General features: G+C 47.8%; 6 non-coding genes across 6 annotated transcripts; all 6 read left to right on the top strand.

Moving 5' to 3' along the window:
* The first annotated feature begins 325 nt into the window (after window positions 1–325).
* TRNAS-UGA (transfer RNA serine (anticodon UGA)) lies at window positions 326–407 on the top strand. Its single transcript has one exon. It is a non-coding gene; the product is annotated as a tRNA-Ser (tRNA).
* Window positions 408–949: 542 nt separating this feature from the next.
* On the top strand, window positions 950–1031 carry TRNAS-UGA (transfer RNA serine (anticodon UGA)). The gene has a single exon. It is a non-coding gene; the product is annotated as a tRNA-Ser (tRNA).
* Window positions 1032–1573: 542 nt separating this feature from the next.
* TRNAS-CGA (transfer RNA serine (anticodon CGA)) lies at window positions 1574–1656 on the top strand. The gene has a single exon. It is a non-coding gene; the product is annotated as a tRNA-Ser (tRNA).
* Window positions 1657–2198: 542 nt separating this feature from the next.
* Window positions 2199–2280, top strand: TRNAS-CGA (transfer RNA serine (anticodon CGA)). The gene has a single exon. It is a non-coding gene; the product is annotated as a tRNA-Ser (tRNA).
* Window positions 2281–2824: 544 nt separating this feature from the next.
* Window positions 2825–2906, top strand: TRNAS-CGA (transfer RNA serine (anticodon CGA)). Its single transcript has one exon. It is a non-coding gene; the product is annotated as a tRNA-Ser (tRNA).
* Window positions 2907–4074: 1168 nt separating this feature from the next.
* Window positions 4075–4156, top strand: TRNAS-UGA (transfer RNA serine (anticodon UGA)). Its single transcript has one exon. It is a non-coding gene; the product is annotated as a tRNA-Ser (tRNA).
* The last annotated feature ends 11196 nt before the right edge of the window (window positions 4157–15352 follow it).

Raw genomic sequence — 15352 nt, 5'->3', positions numbered from 1 at the left:
GAGTACTTTTTTTATGAAGCGTGTCTTGTTTAACCTTTTGGACTCTTTCTGAGTACACTTAAGGGCCCGTTGCCACCGACGTAATATAGGGAAACGAGGATAGAAATGTGCAGTGATTGATTACCGCTCATCGGTGCCCTGTCACTCACTTTGAGTGATGAGTATTGCTATTTTTATTAATTGTATGAAAGCATGCAAAATAAGTGAGGACAACAGGGCACTGCTGGTACGTGCCCCGTCCTTCTGTTACTTTATTTTTTATGTCTCAGCCTGACGTGAGTAGTGCATGGCTCGTATACGACAACTGTGACATCATACTCACGCAGCTGCGATGGCTGAGTGGTTAAGGCGTTGGACTTGAAATCCAATGGGGTTTCCCCGCGTAGGTTCGAATCCTGCTTGCAGCGTCATGAGATTTTGCATGAACACCATTTGGTTTAGTTAAGTAAATGTTCACTTCTCGTTACGCAATCCTCATCAAGTCACAGAGTTAAACGGCAAAAACTCAAACTAGATGTAAACATTGAGACAATTTCCACACCCAGGAAGTGTTTTAGAGAGCAGGTGGCTCGGAAGGGTTCGTAGTCTGGACCTGTCCTGCCTGATCTAGACAAGTCATGAAAAGAGTACTTTTTTTATGAAGCGTGTCTTGTTTAAGCTTTTGGACTCTTTCTGAGTACACTTAAGGGCCCATTGCCACCGACGTAATATAGGGAAACGAGGATAGAAATGTGCAGTGATTGATTACCGCTCATCTGTGCCCTGTCACTCACTTTGAGTGATGCGTATTGCTATTTTTATTAATTGTATGAAAGCATGCAAAATAAGTGAGGACAACAGGTCACTGCTGGTACGTGCCCCATCCTTCTGTTACTTTATTTTTTATGTCTCGGCCTGACGTGAGTAGTGCATGGCTCGTATACGACAACTGTGACATCATACTCATGCAGTTGCGATGGCCGAGTGGTCAAGGCGTTGGACTTGAACTCCAATGGGGTTTCCCCGCGTAGGTTCGAATCCTGCTTGCAGCGTCATGAGATTTTGCATGAACACCATTTGGTTTAGTTAAGTAAATGTTCACTTCTTGTTACTCAATCCTCATCAAGTCACAGAGTTAAACGGCAAAAACTCAAACTAGATGTAAACATTGAGACAATTTCCACACCCAGGAAGTGTTTTAGAGAGCAGGTGCCTCGGAAGGGTTCGTAGTCTGGACCTGTCCTGCATGATCTAGACAAGTCACGAAAAGAGTAATTATTTTTTTTATGAAGCGTGTCTTGTTTAGGCTTTTGGACTCTTAGTACACTTAAAGGCCCGTTACCACCGCCGTAATATAGGGAAAAGAGGGTAGAAATGAGCAGTGATTGATTACCGCTCATCTGTGCCCTGTCACTCACTTTGAGTGATGCTTGTTGCTATTTTTATTAATTGTATGAAAGCATTCAAAATAAGTGGGGGATACAGGGCACTGCTGGTACGTGCCCCGTCCTGCCGTTACTTTAAATTTTAGGTCTCGGCCTGACGTGAGCAGCGTATGGCTCGTATACGACAACAGTGACATCATACTCATGCAGCTGCGATGGCCGAGTGGTTAAAGGCGTTGGACTCGAAATCCAATGGGGTTTCCCTGCGAAGGTTTGAGTCCTACTTGCAGCGTAGTGTGATTTTGCATGAACACCATTTAGTTTAGTTAAGTAAATGTTCACTTCTCGTTACGCAATCCTCATCAAGTCACAGAGTTAAATGGAAAAAACTCAAACTAGATGTAAACATTGAGACAATTTCCACACCCAGGAAGTGTTTTAGAGAGCTGGTAGCTCGGAAGGGTTTGTAGTCTGGACCTGTCCTGCCTGATCTAGACAAGTCATGAAAAGAGTACTTTTTTTTATGATGCATGTCTTGTTTAGGCTTTTGGACTCTTTCTTAGTACACTTAAGGGCCCGTTACCACCGCCGTAATATAGGGAAAAGTGGGTAGAAACATGCAGTGATTGATTACCACTCATCTGTGCCCTTTCACTCACTTTGAGTGATGCATGTTGCTATTTTTATTAATTGTATGAAAGCATGCAAAATAAGTGAGGACAACAGGGCACTGCTGGTACGTGCCCGTCCTTCCGTTACTTTATTTATTTGGTCTCCGCCTGACATGAGCAGAGCATGGCTCGTATACGACAACAGTGACAACATACTCATGCAGCTGCGATGGCCGAGTGGTTAAGGCGTTGGACTCGAAATCCAATGGGGTTTCCCTGCGCAGGTTCGAATCCTGCTTGCAGCGTAGTGTGATTTTGCATGAACACCAATTGGTTTAGTTAAGGAAATGTTCACTTCTCGTTACGCAATCCTCATCAAGTCACAGAGTTAAATGGCAAAAACTCAATCTAGATGTAAACATTGAAACAATTTCCACACCTAGGAAGTGTTTTAGAGAGCAGGTGGCTCGGAAGGGTTTGTAGTCTGGACCTATCCTGCCTGATCTAGACAAGTTACGAAATGAGTACGTTTTTTTTATGAAGCGTGTCTTGTTTAGGCTTTTGGACTCTTTCTGAGTACACTTAAGGGCCCGTTGCCACCGCCGTAATATATGGAAACGAGGGTAGAAATGTGCAGTGATTGATTACCGCTCATCTGTGCCCTGTCACTCATTTTGAGTGATGCATATTGCTATTTTTATTAATTGTATGAAAGTATGCGAAATAAGTGAGGACAACAGGGCACTGCTGGTATGTGCCCCGTCCTTCCGTTACTTTATTTTTTAGGTCTCGACCTGACATGAGCAGAGCATGGCTCGTATACGACAACAGTGACATCATACTCATGCAGCTGCGATGGCCGAGTGGTTAAGGCGTTGGACTCGAAATCCAATGGGGTTTCCCTGCGCAGGTTCGAATCCTGCTTGCAGCGTAGTGTGATTTTGCATGAACACCATTTGGTTTAGTTAAGGAAATGTTCACTTCTCGTTACGCGATCCTCATCAAGTCACAGAGTTAAATGGCAAAAACTCAAACTAGATGTAAACATTGAAACTATTTCCACACCTAGGAAGTGTTTTAGAGAGCAGGTGGCTCGGAAGGGTTTGTAGTCTGGACCTATCCTGCCTGATCTAGACAAGTTACGAAAAGAGTATTTTTTTTTTATGAAGCATGTCTTGTTTAGGCTTTTGGACTCTTTCTGAGTACAATTAAGGGCCCGTTGCCACCGCCGTAATATAGGGAAACGAGGGTAGAAATGTGCAGTGATTGATTACCGCTCATCTGTGCCCTGTCACTCACTTTGAGTGATGCGTATTGCTATTTTTATTAATTGTATGAAAGTATGAGAAATAAGTGAGGACAACAGGGCACTGCTGGTACGTGCCCCATCCTTCCGTTACTTTATTTTTTAGGTCTCGGCCTGACATGAGTAGCGCATGGCTCGTATACGACAACAGTGACATCATACTCATGCAGCTGCGATGGCCGAGTGGTTAAGGTGTTGGACTTGAAATCCAATGGGGTTTCCCCGAGTAGGTTTGAATCCTGCTTGCAGTGTCTTGAGATTTTGCATGAACACCATTTGGTTTAGTTAAGTAAATGTTCACTTCTCATTACGCAATCCTCATCAAGTCACAGAGTTAAACTGCAAAAATTCAAACTAGATGTAAACATTGAGACAATTTCCACACCCAGGAAGTGTTTTAGAGAGCAGGTGGCTCGGAAGGGTTCATAGTCTGGACCTGTCCTGCCTGATCTAGACAAGTCATGAAAAGAGTACTTTTTTTATGAAGCGTGTCTTGTTTAAGCTTTTGGACTCTTTCTGAGTACACTTAAGGGCCTGTTGCCACCGCCGTAATATAGGGAAACGAGGGTAGAAATGTGCAGTGATTGATTACCGCTCATCTGTGCCCTGTCACTCACTTTGAGTGATGCGTATTGCTATTTTTATTAATTGTATGAAAGTATGCGAAATAAGTGAGGACAACAGGGCACTGCTGGTACGTGCCCCGTCCTTCCGTTACTTTATTTTTTAGGTCTCGGCCTGACATGAGTAGCGCATGGCTCGTATATGACAACAGTGACATCATACTCATGCAGCTGCGATGGCCGAGTGGTTAAGGTGTTGGACTTGAAATCCAACGGGGTTTCCCCGCGTAGGTTCGAATCCTGCTTGCAGCGTCATGAGATTTTGCATGAACACCATTTGGTTTAGTTAAGTAAATGTTCACTTCTCGTTACGCAATCCTCATCAAGTCACAGAGTTAAACGGCAAAAACTCAAACTAGATGTAAACATTGAGACAATTTCCACACCCAGGAAGTGTTTTAGAGAGCAGGTGCCTCGGAAGGGTTCGTAGTCTGGACCTGTCCTGCCTGATCTAGACAAGTCATGAAAAGAGTTCTTTTTTTTTGAAGCGTGTCTTGTTTAAGCTTTTGGACTCTTTCTGAGTACACTTAAGGGCCCGTTGCCACCGACGTAATATAGGGAAACGAGGATAGAAATGTGCTGTGTAGGAAGGTGGCTACCTGACTATGGTTACCCCAGATTTTTTGCCTTGTGTTTAGCTGGTTTTCGACTTAGTTGGCCTGGTTCCCTGCTAATCAGGGCCCCAGGCTATCTGCTCTCTCTGTACAATGGATTCCATGTACCCTAGGTGCATACTAGATTGGCTTGGGTCACCTTATCAGCCCCTGTACAGAGCACTATAGGTGCCCAGGGCATAGGTGCATCCAAGGCCTACCAGGGGCTGCAGCATATCTTTTGCCACCCCTGGCTGGCTATCTAAAATTGACACAACTGGCTGATCACTCAGCTGGGGCAAGGTGGTTTAATCACCCCTTGCTTAGATATAGTATGCCTATATCTAAACCTATCTGGACACATATAAACGTGTGAGCCACTCCTATGGCAGTCCTTAACAATCCTGAAGGCAGAGTGCGTGGTTTAATGTGAGATGGTGCTCTAGCATGAGCTGAGCCTGTCTGCAGCTGTCGGGACCAATTCCCTCAGCTGTTCCGGGATAATGCCAAACCATATACTATTAAGTGCATTATAATCCTCGCGGTTATATGTCAACTTTGGTTTGGCTTTATCAAAACATGTCGTGTAAGGTGTCATACGAATTGGAATACTACCCCCTCGCCAGTCCTGGCGACGGAGGTAGCATTCCACCCCTCTAGAGGGGACGACATGTTACTTTTGTTAAAACGCGGTTGATTTTTAAAAGAGCCTCAGATCCACAAAATGGATGCTTCTGCCACAGACACATGTCTGACCTCCTGCTGCTGACCGAAACTCAGCAGAGGAGGCCTGGACAAAGGATTTCCTGTCACAGGGAGGTGTCACACCACCCCAGACAGGAGATAGTGGATTGTACAGGGAGGTTTGAATGAAACCAGACAGTGCCTGGGGAGCACAAGGCTTCCCCTTGCATAATCCGGTCAAACCGGTTCTGGGGCAGCCCAGCCCCAGCTCCAGTGAGACCTGGACAAAGGAAAGGGGGTGTAACCACCCCCCTTCCTGGTCCCACCCATAGGGGAGGGACCTAGCAGGAGATCCACCCCTCAGATTGGAATAAGAGTGGGAGCAGTGCCAATGCAACTGAGATCATACTGAAATCAACTTTAAACTAAGAAGACGACTGGACTTCGACATTCTGATGAACAGAAAACTGAAGAGCATCTCCCTTGTGGCCTAGGAGGGGCCACCCTGTGAACACAGGCATCACCCAGCACCTCGACGTCTGCTTTGTCGCCGCCTCCCGCCGGAGCCCGAGTGCAGAGCCTGACAAGACCCAGCTTCTCAGACTTCTCCCAGCCCGATCCACAGTCCCTGCAAAGAAGGGACCCGTGGAGGCACCGAGAGACGTGGGAGCGGCCATCTTGAAAGACCCCCGAGACGCTGACTGCGCAGCACCCGAGGCACCCTCGACTCTGTGCTTTGGGGTTTAAGAAGCCCCACAACCGAGCAGCATTTGCACCAAAGATCAGCCCCCCAGCATCTCCACGATGTGCGTGGGGCCCTTTTGTTTTGTGCCACTTGACTCGCCATCCCGGCCGCTTGTCACGTGGTCAGCGGCCATCTTGGCGACGAAACCTACGATTTACACTGTGGGTCTGGTTGCTCCAGACCTGCCCTCGCTCCTGTAGAAAGGAGTACCCGCTCTGACCTTGCTGGTCCGAGTAATAAGCCTTTTTCACTTTTCCCGTGGCTTGCATTAGCCAAGGCTTGTTTGCTTCAATCGAGTTGCCGACACCGCCATCAGCTAGAGCCTTCGAAGGAACAGCTCGTGATCGACTCCTGGACGTCCTTGACCTCTTCGTGTCCACGTGGCTGCAGAGAGAAGCAACACCTCATCACCTGTTTGCACCCGACTTTGCCTGGTTCCAATCTGGTTCCACGGTGGTCACTGGTCAGTGACTTTGAACATTGTCCCCTCTGCTTTCAGGTCTTCACCACTTCAGATCCACCCTTGGATCCACCAGACACTTCTCCTTCACATCGCCTGCAGCATCTTCAGCTCCAAGCGCCAAGAACCTGCATGTCAAAACCGGACGCCACTTCGACCCTGTGCACCCACGGCCTGTGGGTGAGGTAACATTGCAACGCCAGTGTTCTTACACTGGTACACACCTCTAGGGTCTGTGTCTTAAGTTTTGTTCCTCTAGATTCAGCGGAAGTATCTTTAAACTAACTTTATGTAACTTTTACGCACCATTGACATTGCATTGGTGCAAGCTGCACTTTCCGTGCTGCACCCGAATTCCGTGGGCTACTCCCGACTTCAGCATTGCTAGTCTTGACTGCTCCCAGCGATTCTCTAGGCCCTAGGCCTAACCACTGTTCGATTGGTATCTCTTATACCATTTTTTTAGTATATGGTTTGAGTGGCCACCCGCCCTCATCCATAATTGTGCAACTTTGTATGTTATACTGTGCTTTTGATTTAACGCTTGTGCCCCTTTCCTCATAAAGAGTACTGGGGATTATTTTAGAAATAAACACATATATTTTTACAATATATACTTGTGTGGTGTCCTTTCATTTGATTACAGGATTGTATGTGGTAAAACAGCTCGCTTAACACGACCTCTTAAGTTAAGCCTTTAAGGCTGCTTAGTCCATGCTACCTCTAGGATAGCTTGTCTAACAAGGTTGACTTACAACCAGACATCTTTGGGGTTTGTTTGGACTGATATCAAGTGGTTCCAGAATTGGAAACACTACATATCAGGCCAACTTCTCACATTGGTGTGCAGCGGTGCGGATTTGAGCTTGCTGTTTGTTTTACCATTGCAATCTTTACATCAAATTGAAAGATCACATCAAGTACCTTAGGTACATATAAATCAAAAGCTTAGCATATTAAGTTCTACTGAACTTAGTAGTTGTAGATTAAAGGGATTAGCACACCCTGACTACAACTCACTAGCATGGGACAGTAGGAAAACACTCAGTGTAGGTAAGTGCATCACTTACACCACACTAGCAGTCATGTCTGATACAGGTGGAGCCTCAGGCTCTGCTCCTGTAGCAGTTGACCCTACCAGGGCAACTTCCAGATATGACAACCTTAGCCACAAAGACCTGAGTGCCTTGTGCACAGCCAGGGGGCTAAAAAAGGGCAGAGGCCCTACCATCCCTTCCCTAATAGCTATCCTGGAAAAGTATGACTTAGATAAGGTGAGTCAGGCTCCCTTAGGTTCAGGTGAAGGGGTACACTCCCCTGAGAATGAGGATCTTCCAGAAGAAGAAGAAGAGGAGGAGGAAGAGGAAGAGGAAGGCTCAGATGTAGAAGAGCCTGAAGATCAGGATCAGAGGGTGACCCAGGTACAGGTTGCCAGGCTTAACCAGGCCAACCTAGACCTACATGGGAATGGAGAGGGCCAGCACCACTCCAGATCCCATAACCAAATTCTCCCAGGCAACAGGATGGTGAGATCTCAATCAGGGGACTCTCATGTTTCTAGTGCCTCAAGAGAATCTCAAAGAGGGATGACTCCCTCCCAGAGGAAAGGGCAGAGGGCCAGAATGAGGGCTGTCCAACTCCAAATAGAAAGGGAAGAAGTAGCCTTGGCTCAAGCTAAACTTGCTTTAGCAAGAGAAAGAAAATTGTGTGGCTTAGATGCCACTGGTGGCAGCAACATTCCTAAAGAGAAACCCAGGTCCTATGATAGTAGAAACCTGACAAAGATTGTGCCCCCCTACAAGGAAGGGGATGACATCCACAAATGGATGACTGCTCTTGAGAGAGCCTGCATGGTACAGCAGGTTCCTGAGGAACAGTGGGCAGCAATCTTATGGTACTCCTTTTCAGAGAAAGGGAGAGATAGGCTCCTCACTGTCAGACATGAGGATGCCAACAATTACAACGTCCTGAAGAGTGTTCTGATAGATGGGTTTGGCTTAACCACTGAACAATACAGGTTAAAGTTCAGAGACACCCAGAAGACACAGACCCAGGACTGGACTGATTTTGTTGATTGTGCAACTAAGGCTCTGGAGGGTTGGCTAAATGGCAGCAAAGTACATGACTTCACAGGATTGTATAATTTGATTATGAGGGAGCAGATCCTAAGTAATTGTCAGAACCAGCTCTTACACCAGCACCTGGTGGACTCAGATTTGACCTCTCCCCAAGAATTGGGAAAGAGGGCAGATAAATGGGTCAGAACCAGGATTAGGCCTAAGAATCAGGACAATAACCAGAAGAAGGAGTCTACCAAGCCTCAAGATAAGGGTGGGGATAAAAGTAAAGAAAAGACTTCCCCAGGGCCCCAAAATTCCAATGAAAAGGGTGGGCCCCGCGACACTTCTTCAACAGAGAAAAAGCCTTATTGTCATGCCTGTAAACAGGTTGGGCATTACAAAACAGACAGCTGTTGTCCCAAGAATGGCAATAAAGAAAACATACCTCCAAAGCCAGCTCCAACACCTCCTGTTACTGTCAGCAGTAATCCCCCAGGAAGTGGGAGCACACCCAGGAATCTGGGTGGGTTTACTTTTGGAGCCCAGGAGGACCCTGGCCTATCCAGGTCCCCATCCCCAAATAATCTTGTTTATGAGACTGGCATGGGGTTTGCCAACTTCTCTGATTGCCCAAATACCTTGAGCAAATATAGACAAGAACCCATCATCAATGGTTTGAAAGTTGAAGCCTTTAGAGACACAGGGGCTAGCATCACCATGGTGGCTGACTGTATAGTCCCCTCTAAGCAACTTTTACCTGGTGCCACATACCAGGTAACAAACATTGATGGCATCCAAACAAATCATCCCATGGCAGTAGTATGTCTCAGCTGGGGAGGTGTCATTGGCCCAAAGAGAGTGGCAGTGTCACCAAACTTGCCTGTAGACTGTCTACTGGGTAATGATTTAGAAATCTCAGCCTGGGCTGAGGTTGAACAGGAAATCCATTCTAGAATGGTAAACTCCAATGGAAAGGTTAGTGGGGCTGTAATAGCTACAGCCCCAACCCAAGATGTCCTTCCTGAAAGGGTTGGTAGGGCTGAGCAACTCTCTGCCCCATCTTTACCAGAAGCTCTTCCAAAACAGAATAGCAAAGCTGTTATGATAACAGCAGAAACCCAAACTGAGTCTCCTCCTGGAAAGGTTGGTGGGGCTGTGATGGCCACAGCCCAAACTCAAACAGATATGTGTGTTGTGAAGCCTGAAATGATGGATCACTCCACCCAAACTGAGAGCATGGAGGAGGAAGAGAAATCTCCCCCTCACCAGACAGTAGGACAGGATCGGCCTCCTCAGGGAACTGATCTTACCCCTGATGAAGGAACTGCCCCAGAGGTTGTTAGGCCTGGCCTGACAGAGCCTCTGATGGCAGTGGACCCTTCTCGGGTGGGATCCAGTCTGGAAAAGGTAACCTGCCCCTCTCTACCTTGCCTTAGTCAGCCCAGGGCTGCAGAGGACAAGCAGGACAGTGAGACCCAGAGGGCCCCCTGTCAAATAAAGCACCCCCATCAACAGATTAGGGGCACCAAAACTAGTAGCCCTAGTGAGGTGAAAACTTTAAAAACTCCTGAGGGAGCCCCCTTAAAAGTAGTTAGGGACCTCCCACAGATGGATTCTGTTGGGCACAGCCAAACCTGGGACCCAAAGGGCCCAAACCTGAACTGTCCCTCCAGCAAGCCAAACAGAGGGACCCAGCCTTCAGCTTTAGGTAGCCAGAGGTTGACCCTGAGAGCACAGTGCAACTCAGTTGAAGAGAGAAGGGCACACATGGTGGAAGATAATTGGAGGAAGCTGAGTCCTAAATTAGTAGAGCCTCACTTCAAAACTCCATGTCCAAACCAGCCTTCTAACTTGCAAAGACACACCCAAGGTAGTGATCCCCTATGGTGGAGACCCTCTGATACCCCAAGGGTGAGGGACTGCTTAGTGGACCATGAGACAGGGGGTACCCATGCTAGTGCAGGTACTTCCTTATATGGCCACTCAGGCAATAAAGGCTTACCTGGACAAGGATAGCCTTATCTCCTTTCGTTTGGGGGGGGGGGGGGTTGTGTAGGAAGGTGGCTACCTGACTATGGTTACCCCAGATTTTTTGCCTTGTGTTTAGGTGGTTTTCGACTTAGTTGGCCTGGTTCCCTCCTAATCAGGGCCCCAGGCTATCTGCTCTCTCTGTACAATGGATTCCATGTACCCTAGGTGCATAACTAGATTGGCTTGGGTCACCTTATCAGCCCCTGTACAGAGCACTATAGGTGCCCAGGGCATAGGTGCATCCAAGGCCTACCAGGGGCTGCAGCATATCTTTTGCCACCCCTGGCTGGCTATCTAAAATTGACACAACTGGCTGATCACTCAGCTGGGGCAAGGTGGTGTAATCACCCCTTTCTTAGATATAGTATGCCTATATCTAAACCTATCTGGACACATATAAACCTGTGAGCCACTCCTATGGCAGGCCTTAACAATCCTGAAGGCAGAGTGCGTGGTTTAATGTGAGATGGTGCTCTAGCATGAGCTGAGCCTGTCTGCAGCTGTCGGGACCAATTCCCTTAGCTGTTCCGGGATAATACCAAACCATATACTATTAAGTGCATTATAATCCTCGCGGTTATATGTCAACTTTGGTTTGGCTTTATCAAAACATGTCGTGTAAGGTGTCATACGAATTGGAATACTACCCCCTCGCCAGTCCTGGCGACGGGGGTAGCATTCCACCCCTCTAGAGGGGACGACATGTTACTTTTGTTAAAACGCGGTTGATTTTTAAAAGAGCCTCAGATCCACAAAATGGATGCTTCTGCCACAGACACATGTCTGACCTCCTGCTGCTGACCGAAACTCAGCAGAGGAGGCCTGGACAAAGGATTTCCTGTCACAGGGAGGTGTCACACCACCCCAGACAGGAGATAGTGGATTGTACAGGGAGGTTTGAATGAAACCGAACAGTGCCTGGGGAGCACAAGGCTTCCCCTTGCATAATCCGGTCAAACCGGTTCTGGGGCAGCCCAGCCCCAGCTCCAGTGAGACCTGGACAAAGGAAAGGGGGTGTAACCACCCCCCTTCCTGGTCCCACCCATAGGGGAGGGACCTAGCAGGAGATCCACCCCTCAGATTGGAATAAGAGTGGGAGCAGTGCCAATGCAACTGAGATCATCCTGAAATCAACTTTAAACTAAGAAGACGACTGGACTTCGACATTCTGATGAACAGAAAACTGAAGAGATCTCCCTTGTGGCCTAGGAGGGGCCACCCTGTGAACACAGGCATCACCCAGCACCTCGACGTCTGCTTTGCCGCCGCCTCCCGCCGGAGCCCGAGTGCAGAGCCTGACAAGACCCAGCTTCCCAGACTTCGCCCAGCCCGATCCACAATCCCTGCAAAGAAGGGACCCGTGGAGGCACCGAGAGACGTGGGAGCGGCCATCTTGAAAGACGGCAGAGACGCTGACTGCGCAGCACCCAAGGCACCCTCGACTCTGTGCTTTGGGGTTTAAGAAGCCCCACAACCGAGCAGCATTTGCACCAAAGATCAGCCCTCCAGCATCTCCACGATCTGCGTGGGGCCCTTTTGTTTTGTGCCACTCGACTCGCCATCCCGGCCGCTTGTCACGAGGTCAGCGGCCATCTTGGCGAAGAAACCTACAATTTACACTGTGGGTCTGGTTGCTCCAGACCTGCCCTCGCTCCTGTAGAAAGGAGTACCCGCTCTGACCTTGCTGGTCCGAGTAATAAGCCTTTTTCACTTTCCCCGTGGTTTGCATTAGCCAAGGCTTGTTTGCTTCAATCGAGTTGCCGACACCGCCATCAGCTAGAGCCTTTGAGGGACAGCTCGTGATCGACTCCTGGACGTCCTTGACCTCTTCGTGTCCACGTGGCTGCAGAGAGAAGCAACACCTCATCACCTGTTTGCACCCGACTTTGCCTGGTTCCAATCTGGTTCCACGGTGGTCACTGGTCAGTGACTTTGAACATTGTCCCCTCTGCTTTCAGGTCTTCACCACTTCAGATCCACCCTTGGATCCACCGGACACTTCTCCTTCACATCGCCTGCAGCATCTTCAGCTCCAAGCGCCAAGAACCTGCGTGTCAAAACCCGACGCCACTTCGACCCTGTGCACCCACGGCCTGTGGGTGAGGTAACATTGCAACGCCGGTGTTCTTACACTGGTACACACCTCTAGGGTCTGTGTCTTAAGTTTTGTTCCTCTAGGTTCAGCTGAAGTATCTTTAAACTAACTTTATGTAACTTTTACGCACCATTGACATTGCATTGGTGCAAGCTGCACTTTCCGTGCTGCACCCGAATTCCGTGGGCTACTCCCGACTTCAGCATTGCTAGTCTTGACTGCTCCCAGAGATTCTCCAGGCCCTAGGCCTAACCACTGTTCGATTGGTATCTCTTATACCATTTTTTTAGTATATGGTTTGAGTGGCCACCCGCCCTCATCCATAATTGTGCAACTTTGTATGTTATACTGTGCTTTTGATTTAACGCTTGTGCCCCTTTCCTCATAAAGAGTACTGGGGATTATTTTAGAAATAAACACATATATTTTTACAATATATACTTGTGTGGTGTCCTTTCATTTGATTACAGGATTGTATGTGGTAAAACAGCTCGCTTAACACGACCTCTTAAGTTAAGCCTTTAAGGCTGCTTAGTCCATGCTACCTCTAGGATAGCTTGTCTAACAAGGTTGACTTACAACCAGACATCTTTGGGGTTTGTTTGGACTGATATCAAGTGGTTCCAGAATTGGAAACACTACATATCAGGCCAACTTCTCACATTGGTGTGCAGCGGTGCGGATTTGAGCTTGCTGTTTGTTTTACCATTGCAATCTTTACATCAAATTGAAAGATCACATCAAGTACCTTAGGTACATATAAATCAAAAGCTTAGCATATTAAGTTCTACTGAACTTAGTAGTTGTAGATTAAAGGGATTAGCACACCCTGACTACAACTCACTAGCATGGGACAGTAGGAAAACACTCAGTGTAGGTAAGTGCATCACTTACACCACACTAGCAGTCATGTCTGATACAGGTGGAGCCTCAGGCTCTGCTCCTGTAGCAGTTGACCCTACCAGGGCAACTTCCAGATATGACAACCTTAGCCACAAAGACCTGAGTGCCTTGTGCACAGCCAGGGGGCTAAAAAAGGGCAGAGGCCCTACCATCCCTTCCCTAATAGCTATCCTGGAAAAGTATGACTTAGATAAGGTGAGTCAGGCTCCCTTAGGTTCAGGTGAAGGGGTACACTCCCCTGAGAATGAGGATCTTCCAGAAGAAGAAGAAGAGGAGGAGGAAGAGGAAGAGGAAGGCTCAGATGTAGAAGAGCCTGAAGATCAGGATCAGAGGGTGACCCAGGTACAGGTTGCCAGGCTTAACCAGGCCAACCTAGACCTACATGGGAATGGAGAGGGCCAGCACCACTCCAGATCCCATAACCAAATTCTCCCAGGCAACAGGAGTGAGATCTCAATCAGGGGACTCTCATGTTTCTAGTGCCTCAAGAGAATCTCAAAGAGGGATGACTCCCTCCCAGAGGAAAGGGCAGAGGGCCAGAATGAGGGCTGTCCAACTCCAAATAGAAAGGGAAGAAGTAGCCTTGGCTCAAGCTAAACTTGCTTTAGCAAGAGAAAGAAAATTGTGTGGCTTAGATGCCACTGGTGGCAGCAACATTCCTAAAGAGAAACCCAGGTCCTATGATAGTAGAAACCTGACAAAGATTGTGCCCCCCTACAAGGAAGGGGATGACATCCACAAATGGATGACTGCTCTTGAGAGAGCCTGCATGGTACAGCAGGTTCCTGAGGAACAGTGGGCAGCAATCTTATGGTACTCCTTTTCAGAGAAAGGGAGAGATAGGCTCCTCACTGTCAGACATGAGGATGCCAACAATTACAACGTCCTGAAGAGTGTTCTGATAGATGGGTTTGGCTTAACCACTGAACAATACAGGTTAAAGTTCAGAGACACCCAGAAGACACAGACCCAGGACTGGACTGATTTTGTTGATTGTGCAACTAAGGCTCTGGAGGGTTGGCTAAATGGCAGCAAAGTACATGACTTCACAGGATTGTATAATTTGATTATGAGGGAGCAGATCCTAAGTAATTGTCAGAACCAGCTCTTACACCAGCACCTGGTGGACTCAGATTTGACCTCTCCCCAAGAATTGGGAAAGAGGGCAGATAAATGGGTCAGAACCAGGATTAGGCCTAAGAATCAGGACAATAACCAGAAGAAGGAGTCTACCAAGCCTCAAGATAAGGGTGGGGATAAAAGTAAAGAAAAGACTTCCCCAGGGCCCCAAAATTCCAATGAAAAGGGTGGGCCCCGCGACACTTCTTCAACAGAGAAAAAGCCTTATTGTCATGCCTGTAAACAGGTTGGGCATTACAAAACAGACAGCTGTTGTCCCAAGAATGGCAATAAGAAAACATACCTCCAAAGCCAGCTCCAACACCTCCTGTTACTGTCAGCAGTAATCCCCCAGGAAGTGGGAGCACACCCAGGAATCTGGGTGGGTTTACTTTTGGAGCCCAGGAGGACCCTGGCCTATCCAGGTCCCCATCCCCAAATAATCTTGTTTATGAGACTGGCATGGGGTTTGCCAACTTCTCTGATTGCCCAAATACCTTGAGCAAATATAGACAAGAACCCATCATCAATGGTTTGAAAGTTGAAGCCTTTAGAGACACAGGGGCTAGCATCACCATGGTGGCTGACTGTATAGTCCCCTCTAAGCAACTTTTACCTGGTGCCACATACCAGGTAACAAACATTGATGGCATCCAAACAAATCATCCATGGCAGTAGTAAGTCTCAGCTGGGGAGGTGTCATTGGCCCAAAGAGAGTGGCAGTGTCACCAAACTTGCCTGTAGACTGTCTACTGGGT

This window comes from Lissotriton vulgaris, chromosome 11 (genome assembly GCF_964263255.1).
Source record: "Lissotriton vulgaris chromosome 11, aLisVul1.2, whole genome shotgun sequence".
Classification (NCBI taxonomy): Eukaryota; Metazoa; Chordata; class Amphibia; order Caudata; family Salamandridae; genus Lissotriton; species Lissotriton vulgaris.
Note: the sequence above shows the minus strand (reverse complement) of the source record. Positions and strands in the feature narration are given on the sequence as shown.